The sequence below is a fragment of the Psammomys obesus genome, unplaced genomic scaffold (genome assembly GCF_907164565.1).
Source record: "Psammomys obesus unplaced genomic scaffold, mPsaObe1.curated_primary_1811, whole genome shotgun sequence".
In the NCBI taxonomy this organism is placed as follows: Eukaryota; Metazoa; Chordata; class Mammalia; order Rodentia; family Muridae; genus Psammomys; species Psammomys obesus.
Genome location: NW_026596069.1, coordinates 32,926,620 through 32,935,409, shown reverse-complemented (window position 1 = coordinate 32,935,409; position 8,790 = coordinate 32,926,620). Strand labels below are relative to the sequence as shown.

Below are 8,790 nucleotides of genomic sequence, written 5' to 3'. Positions count from 1 at the left end.
ACATCGACGCTCCTTGTAGTCGCAGGAGCATCTGACTTTTGCCATAAGGAGAGCTCAACCTATCAGCATTTGACTGGATTCACACACTCAGTCATGTGGCTGGTGGATCCCCGTAGCCTGCAGCTCCGCAAACAGAGCCACTCAGCACACATGCAGGCTCATGAGTAAATGAGACAGTAGTGCTTATAACTCACGCCAGTGTGATGGGAGGGTTTGTTTGTGACACAGCAGTGGCAGAGCGAGTTATATTTGCAGCTGCTTGTTGAAATTAAAGTATTAGAAGTAAAACATCTGTGGGCCAAGGTGTGTTACTTTGAATAAAGGGTGCTAACTTGAAATGCTGATATTGAATTGTGCACAACTGCATGTTTGAGTTCTTACCAACTTTAGACATTTCATGAAAGTTTAAGCTTAGGTATAAGAAAATTTTTTTTTTTTTTTTTTTTTTTTTTTTTTTGCCAGGCATGGTGGTGCAAGCATGTAATCCTAGCACTGGGGAGGCAGAGCAGGCAGATCTCTGTGAGTTTGAGGCCAGTCTGGTCTACAAAGTGAGTTCAGGACAGCCAAGGCTACGCAGAGAAACCCTGTCTCCAAAAAAAATTAAATAAAAGAAGACATTTTCCCAAACCCCCATTTGAATGAGCCGTGTCTGTAGATGTCTGTAGAGCTATGTCTGCACAGCACACAGACCCACCCTGTGTCTCATTATCTTTATCACTCTTACTTAAATGCCTTCACTAGTTTCATCTCTTTTGTTAGAGTCACACTAATTTTCATCTCAGTTGTCTGAAACGTCTGTTCTTTTTGTTTTCCTGAGTGGTCTTTTTTCCCCTTTCACAGTGAAATGTCTTCTGCATGTATCTCAAATACCCTAGCAGAAAAACTTCATTATTTGAAGAAAGAAATGTCCATTTGTGTTCATAGATGTCTTTTGGGGATGAACAGTATACAGAACCAAACCTTTTTTGTTTGTTAGTTTTTGTTTATGTTTGTATTTTTTAAGGCAGGGTTTCTCTCTGCTACTTCTTCATCTACATGCAGGAAGCAGGAGGGAGGAAACTGAAGCACAGCAATGCTATAAACTCTGAAAGCCTGACTCCAGCGCAGTAATTTCTCCAGCAAGGCTCCAAACAGTGCTACCAACCGGGACCAAACTCCACATACCTGAGCCTCAGAAGGGCCTTCATCATTCAAACGGCTACATGGCCCAGTTGTCCCTCCCAGATGCACATGAGCTAAGGTCTCCTCATCTACCTGTGTGCTCCCTTGATAAATGCCTGTTCCAGAAGCGTTGTCTCAGCAGACAAGAGGATACAAATAGCTGGCAGTGGGGCTACAGCAGTGAGTGCTGGGGCCACGTGGACAGGAAGAGGGTGGAAGCAGCCGAAACATGCACTGTGCTATAACAGGAAAGGCAGCCAACAGCCCTTCTGCCACAAGACACAAACCCCAAGCTGAGGGTTGAGTTGGTTCATGTTTTTTTTTTTGTTTTGTTTTGTTTTTTGTTTTTTGTTTTTTTTATACCAAGATTAGTTTATTAACAACAGATTACCTACACTTTTGGTAGAGGTTAGGAAAGGTGCCAGAGCAATGATGTCATTAAAATACTCATTTATAAGGTTAGAGTTTAAATAGGCTTAACTTTCTAATTAAAAGCTGCTTTCTTAAAGAGAGAGAGACAGCTAACTATGTTTTTCTCTAAAATAACACTATCACTGGCAAAGACATACAGAAATTGAGAGTTAAAGGACAGAGGCTTTAACATACCATGAAAACAAAAGCCCCAAACAAGCTAGCACTTTTCTGATACCTGAAGCAGTGGGCTTCAAATGAAAGAAATCAGAAGAAACAAAGACAGACACTACTTGTACATAGTAATACAAGACACAATTCCTCAGGAAGACATAACAAGTTTCAATGCACCAAATGCTTAGGCTCTTGGATTCATAAAACAAACACTAATGGCATAAAGGGGCTGGACCAAAAAGACAAAATGGTTTTAATTCCCTATTCTCACCCAGGTAGGCCACGCAGACTAAGTCAACAAGGAAATTTCAGAATCAGTCTGCACCATACATAAAACGTATTGAGGCACTTACAGAAAACTGTGTTCTTTCCAGCAGCCAATGGGACTTTCTCTAACTTAGGTCTCAGTGGAGGCCATGAAGCAAGTCTTTAGTGTGAAAGAATAGAGATAATGGACTGAGTTAGATCATAGTGGAATGCAACTAACTAGAAATTGATAGCAAAAGGAACTATACAAGTACATTCTCGTTAAAATTTATTTATAACTGTTTATTGGTTCTTAGTAAATTTCACACCATACATCCCAACCCCACAAATCTCCCCCTCTCATACGTACTCTCCGCTTTTGCAACACCCCCAACAGAAAAAAAAAATTGTTGTTGTTGTTGTGAAAGCTGCAGTGTGTCCCACAGTACTCCTTTTTGTCCACACTTCTTTGCTTGCAAATGTTCATTGCTTTAACTCGTTGGGCTAGTACAGGCCTCTGGCTTCCGCGGCACTCTCAGTGCTGGAACCTCCCTGGGCCTCCTCTCAGATACCCAGTTGTTGCCCTGTGTCATGGAGATCTGGTAGTTTGGGATCTGTAGCTCCCGTCATGCCTTCCAGCACTCCATCCACGGGGTGGGCCAATTCAAAGCCCTGGATCTGGGCCTGAGAGGTGTGTGATCTGGTCAGCCTGCCGACTCTGCCACACCCACATCTCCAGGGCAAGCTCTTTTGCCCTGCCCCAGCTGTCCCATCCAATGAGGTACCAGCAAGGAGCAGAAACAGCTCTCCCACTCTCCTTCCCTTGAGGCTGATCATCCATGCCCACACCGTCAGAGCCAGCTCTACTGTGCTGCCCAGGTGAGGCAGAGGGCCTGCTCTCCCAAGCGCTTGCAGCAGGCAAGAGGCTAGGCCAGCTCTCCCACACATACCCCCCACCCCCCCACACACAGCAGGGTCAGCTCTACTGTGCTTCTTAGGTCTGCTCTCCAGCACGCTGTAGCTGGTGAGGGGCAGGGATACCTCTCCTGATCTCATGACCCCAGGGCAAGGCTCCATGACCTGCTGCAGGTGACAAGGGGAGAGGGACAAGGAGGGTATCTCTCCCTCTTCCATGCCACTGCACAGAAGTTGAGTGGCAGGGCCAGCTCGCCCACATTCATACCCTTGGGGTTGGCTCACCTACAGTCTCTTCAGTGTTTGGCCTGTTCTCCTGAATACTGCAGCTGCTAGGGCCAGAGCCAACTGCTGCTCTCATGTCCCTAGGGCCAGCTCTTCCCCACTGCCCAGGCAAGAAATGGGGCCAGCACTGCCCAGCCCTCAGACACCAACATTTCCCTGGGCTGCAGCCAGAACAGGGGTGTCTGCCCGGCCTTTGGTGGTGACAGCCCCCTGCTGCTGGTAGTACATGGACCCATACGTGGCTCCCTGAAGCAGCACAGGCCAGGACACAGCATGGTCCCAGGTGGCATCACTGGCTACTCACATCAGGCTGTTCCTCCCTACCCTCGAGTCTCCAGGTCTGCCGCTCTTCATTGTGCCCGCATCCTTCTGTTTCTCTTTTTTCCCCGTTTCTTCACCATTTTTCTTACCAGGGTTTCCGAGTATCTGGGGTCATCTCAGGAGTCATCTCAGTACTACGCCCTATCCATGCATCATGGCACCAGGCAGGGTTCATTTCGGGTATGGTCTGCTCCCCCAGGCCTGCAAGTATCAGACTGGTGGCATTAGCTCCCTGTTGGGCACCGTGGTGCTTTATTGGTGGTCATCTCATGCTTGCTTTTTTCAGAGAGTGTTAAGCTACTAATCGTTAAGACATTTACAGATCAGAAACTGAGCTTAGACATGGAGCCTCTCTCCTCTCTGTCACCTACTGACACACGTGTAACACAGCAGCCACACCGGCAGTGCCTCTAAGAGGCAAGGAACACTATACTCTTTTTAAAAATGTATTTTATTTATTAATTACAGTTTATTCACTTTGTATCCCAGCTGTAGCCCCCTCCTCCATCCCTTCCCAATTCCACCCACCTTCTTCTTCTCCTATGCCCCTCCCCTAGTCCACTGATAGGGGAGGTCCTCCTCCCCTCCTATCTGACCCTAGCCTATCAGGTCTCATCAGGACTGGCTTCTTTGTCTTCCTCTGTGGACTGGTAAGGCTGCTCCCCCCTCAGGCAGAGGTGATCAAAGAGCAGGCCCTGAGTTCATGTCAGAGACTGTCCCTGTTCCTATTACTGGGGAAGCCTCTTGGATACTGATCTACCTCTGTGTAGGGGTTCTAGGTTATCTCCATGCATGGTCCTTGTGTGGAGTATCAGTCTCAGAAAAGACCCCTGGGCCCAGATTTCTTGGTTATGTTGCTCCTCATACTCTTAATGACCAATGAAACATTGCAGAAATAAAAAAGATAATTAAAGTTACCAGAGTCAAATGAAAGTGAAAGTGTAGTTTATTGGAATCTTTGGAGTATCACAGAGGCAGTGCTGACAAGGTACCTTATAGCTATTGGTGCATTCATTTAACAAAAAAAGGAGATATCTAAAATAAACAACTTAATGATGTACGTCAAAGACTTAGAAAAAGAAGAATAAGCCAAATCTAAAAGCATTAGAGGGTAAGAAAGAAAAAAATTTGGAGACAAAATTAATAAACTCAAGACTGAAAGAATACAAAGAATCAATGAAGCAAACTTAGTTCTTTGGGAAACTAAACATCAGCAAACCCAGAAGGTCATTAGTGAACACTTCAAAAACCTGTATTCCAAGAAGGGAGAAAATGCAGAGGGAATGTAATGAATAAAAGCTTGAAACACACGACTTCCAAATTAAAGATGATATAAGCAATTTAAGTAATAAGTGAAAATGAGATTGAGGTAGTAATAATCTCTCAAAAAAGAATGATGGAATCAGATGGAGTCTCTGCTGAATGTTATTAGACTTTTAAAGAAGAGGTAGTACCAATGCTCCTCAAAAGAATCCATTACGCAGGAAGGGAAAGAATGTCATTTTGTGCTATTAGTATTACCCTGATGCTAAAACCAGAAAAAGATAGAGCAAACAAACAAAACAATTATAGACCAGTTTTCATTATGATTATAGGGAATTGAATTCTTAATACAAGTATTGCAAAATGGATTCAGTAACACACTGAGATCACATATCATGACCAAGTTGGATCATTCCAGAGATGCGAATATGGTTCAACATATGCAAACCAACAAATGTATTTCAATACTTAAATAGAATCAGAAAGAGAAATCACATGATCATTTGAATAGATGCAGAAAAAAAAATCTCTGGCAAAATCCAACATTTTATCATAAAAGCCTCCAAGAAACTAGGACTAGAAGGAATACACATCAACATAATAAAAGCCAAATCAACATTATACTGATGGGAAGAAACTGAAAGCATTTTCTCTAAAATAAGAAATATTAGAATAGTTTCCACTTTCTCCATCACTATTCAATACAGTGCTTGACTTCTTAGCTAGAGTAAGAAGGCAGAGAAAGAAATGAAGACACTGGAAAGGAGACTGCAATTTATCTCTATTTGCAGATGATATGACTCCACTCAACCAGAAAAATCTTCAATATGATAAAACCTTTCAGCAAAGTAGGATGCAAGTTAGCATGGGAGAAAATCTTTATCAATTATACATTTGGTGAGAGGATTAACATCTAGACTCTATAAAGAACTCAGAAAGACAAGCAACTCAAACCTAAATCATCAAACCAACAAAACAGGCAAAAGAACTGAACAGTTTTCAAAAGAAAACTTACAAATGATGAATACATATAAAAATATTAATTATTCTTAGTCATCAGGAAAATGAACATTAAAACTATATTGAGATTCAATCTCATATCATATAAAGGAGACAAAACAAAACAAAAAGAAATGCTGGTGAGGATGTGAGAAAGCTTCTTTTTGTAATGCTGTCCTGATGGAATATAAATTGGTAACAGCCACTATGAAATCAGTCTGAGATGCCTCAAAATTAAGAGTAAACCACTATATAATTCAGCTCTGACTCCCTTGGGAACACAGCCAAAGGAAGATGTCAGGGTACAATAGTGATGATCTAGCACTCATAGTTGCTGCATTACTACACAGTAGCCAAGGTACAGAATCAGCTCAGAAGTTTATGAACAGGTGATGGACAAAGAGACTGTGGTATGCACACAATGGAGCATTATCTATAATGAAGCACATTGGCAGGAAAATGTGTGAAATTCAAGATCATCATGTTAAATGCCAGAAGCCAGACTAAAAAAGACAAATAGTATGTTTTGCTCCATACAAAGAATCTAGATTTCCCTCCACCCCCACCAATTTTTTTCTCTGTGTGCATGACTGTAATATGAAAGCAGGAAATTTCTGTTTTATTGTCTCATTGGCTAAGGCTGAAGTTGGATATTTGGAGCAGATTCTCATCAAGTTGGCTTGGCTTCCATCTTCCTGAAATTAGAAAGTTTACTTGGACCTACATTAGATCCAGGATTATAGCAACAAAAACTGTATAAGGACTCTTGACTAAGTTGCTTCCTGACATTTCTGGTGGACCTCTGATCAGAGACTGTGTGTTAATTGGGAAAGCCTCTGCTGGGGCTGCTGCTGGAGTGGGCAGACTAGTGATGATTGTGATGGTATGAAGGGTGGGTCTGGGTTGGCTGGCAAAGTCTGAATGCATTGAAACTCATGCCAAGTTACATCCAAGACTTGATGATAAAAGGCTGAAGACATTGGCCTGTTTCTCTAGAGCCCTCTCTTTCTTTATAGTTCAGGATAACCATACTATAATTCTCAAACCCAAAGAATCTAAGTAACAAAGAGGGACCAAGGGCCCTCAATTTCTCTCAGAAGGAGAAATAGAATAGGCAGCAGAAGTAGTTGAAGAGACAGAACAGGAGTGAGGAGAAAAACAAGGATGGGGAAACAAGGATGGGGAGCAGATATGGGGAGAGCAGGGACGAGAGGACAGAAAGCTTGCAGAGAGAAGAGAATGTAGAGGGCATTTCTGAGATAGGCTGGATACCTACCATAGGGTAGGCTCCAGGGAGGATATGGGAGTGACTCTAGCTGAAACTGCTAATAGCAGCAGGGGATGGGGTAGTTATGGAGACTGAAGAGGGCACCCTCTAACTAGAGAGGACTCCTAGTGGGGGAGGTGGAATGCCAACCTACCCACAAAAACTTCCACCCAAAATTTACCCTGCCCACAAGATGTGCAGGGATAAAGATAGAGCAAAGATTGAGGAAATGTCCAACCAACCCATGACTCAACCTGAGACCCACCCCATAAGAGACAGCCAGCCCCCGATACTAACAACACTGTACTATGCTTGCAGACAGGAGCCTGGCATAGCTGTCTTCTGAGAGGCTCCACCAGCAAAGGATAAAAACAGATGCTGAGACTCACAGCTAAAGATTGGGTGGAGCACGGGGTGCCAGAGTCCACTGGCAGAGTGGAACTGAGTGGGGGTGAAGAATAAAAGAAAACAAAAAAATAACACACTACAGATGAGGTTAGTTTGAGAGGGCTGCCAGTAGAAACTGTCACACCTGGTTTATTCCACAACACCTTTTCTTTAATTAGAGCAAAGCACCTCAATACAATGAAAGGGTTCATCGAGAAGTCACACTTGTTTACTTTAACCACCTGTCTGTGTGCTCCTCACACAAACAAAAGGGAAGGAACTTGGCAAAACATCCTGCTTATCTCTGTCTCCAGGTGAAGGCCAGGGTGAAAACATGTTTCTTGCTGAAAACTCAATAACAAAGCAGCCTGACAAACAAGCAGCTTTCCACAACAGGGAGCCTTGTGGAAAAGTTGGGGGAAGGATAGAAGGAACTAGAGTGGACAGGAGCTTCATAAGAAGACCAACAAAGCCAACAAAACTTGGGTTCAGTGGAGCCTGTGGAGACGGAAGCACCAACCCAGGACCATGTATAGACCGCATCTAGGCCCCCTACACATATATACCTGATGAGAAACCTGGTATTCTTGGGGTACCCTAGTAAGGGGAGCGGGTGCTATTTCTGATATGGACTCTGTTGTATGTATTTGATCACTTCCTTCTGATGGGGCTTCCATGCCAGGCCAATGTGAAAGAGGATATGCTCAATCTTGATTCAACTTGAAGTTCTGGGGTGAGTTAGTGGGGGGGGGGTCTTTCCTGAGCAGGAGGGGATAGGGGAAGGGAGAATAGGGAGGGAGGGTGAAACCAGGAGGAGAGGATGGGAACAACTAAATAAATAAAGTTCAAAGTAGGAAGAAGAGGAGGAGAAGGAGGAAAAGGAACAGCAGGAGAAAGAGGAGAAGGAGGAGCAGGAGGAGGAAGAAGAAGAAGTTGAATTACCCAGCACCATTCTGCTAAAGTGGCATAGGAGAGGTCTCTCCTCAGGAGGGGCTGATAGCCAGCATCTAGTTCCTTTATCTGAGCTGCTTTTCCTGAACCATCTCAGCTGAGCCTTGAGAAAGGGTTCAGACAGCTGACATCTGCATGAAAATGCACAAGAGACCATGAGTGAGCATTTCCCTGTCAAGCCATTGTATTTCTGACACAATTTTTAAAATCTTAATTCATTAGCTTTCACAACATGCAAGCTTCCATGTTGTGAGTGTTAGTAAAAGTAACCAGCCCAGACATTCAGGGAAAAACACATTCTCTCCATTTAAGGCCTGTTCTTAGAAACTGCAGATCCATGGTGAGAATCCAAATGAGGGCCCACATACCATATGTCTAGATGCTTACAATTATAAATGAAGTGAGCAAAT

General features: G+C 43.5%; 1 non-coding gene across 1 annotated transcript; it reads right to left on the bottom strand.

Moving 5' to 3' along the window:
* Positions 1-3,801: 3,801 nt before the first annotated feature.
* On the bottom strand, positions 3,802-3,935 carry LOC129690255 (small nucleolar RNA SNORA17). Its single transcript, XR_008722261.1, has one exon. It is a non-coding gene; the product is annotated as a small nucleolar RNA SNORA17 (small nucleolar RNA).
* Between the last annotated feature and the right edge of the window lie 4,855 nt (positions 3,936-8,790).